We start from the raw sequence: 656 nt of genomic DNA, 5'->3' as shown, positions 1-656 counted from the left end.
CTCTCTAGATCATTACATCTCGCTCTCTTTCTATCTACAGTTCAATACGTCTCTTTCTCTTTATGTATATATATATATATATATATATACACTCATAGCTCATTACGTTTCATTCTTTTCACGGTGTAACTTTTATAACATTCCCCCCTCTCTCTCTTACCTTTTGTAGACTACATACCGTCTCCCTCCCTCCGTGTCATCACTTCTCTCCTTCTCCTTCTCCTCACTCCTACTCCGGTTCTCTCTCTCTACCGAGATAATCGCTGCTCAGCCATCAAATAGCTTATTGTAAATACGAAGCGAACAGCTGGCCCTGTGGCGCAACGGTAGCGCGTCTGACTCCAGATCAGAAGGCTGCGTGTTCGAATCACGTCGGGGTCATATTTTTTTTTTCTGCTTCAGTCACTATCAAATTGAAATTTATTTTTAGTGGAATGTTTGTAATATGTTTCACGTTTTCACCCCATTCATGATAGAGTAACTTTAACCACTGGAAACATTCAGCATGTGATACGAGGGGCAACTGCCCGGAAACCGTGTAAATATCTTTTCATTTATTTCAGTTATTAGATGGCGGCCATGCTGGGGCATCCCCTAAACGAATTTTAGTTGAATAAATCGATCCCAGTATTTATTTATTATTTTTTTTTTTGTAA

The 656-nt window shown here is 39.5% G+C and overlaps 1 non-coding gene across 1 annotated transcript; it reads left to right on the top strand.

Moving 5' to 3' along the window:
- The first annotated feature begins 309 nt into the window (after positions 1-309).
- On the top strand, positions 310-381 carry Trnaw-cca (transfer RNA tryptophan (anticodon CCA)). Its single transcript has one exon. It is a non-coding gene; the product is annotated as a tRNA-Trp (tRNA).
- Positions 382-656: the final 275 nt, after the last annotated feature.

This window comes from Octopus bimaculoides, chromosome 30 (assembly GCF_001194135.2).
Source record: "Octopus bimaculoides isolate UCB-OBI-ISO-001 chromosome 30, ASM119413v2, whole genome shotgun sequence".
Lineage (NCBI taxonomy): Eukaryota > Metazoa > Mollusca > Cephalopoda > Octopoda > Octopodidae > Octopus > Octopus bimaculoides.
The sequence above is the reverse complement of the archived record's forward strand: the minus strand, read 5'-3'. Positions and strand labels throughout refer to the sequence as shown.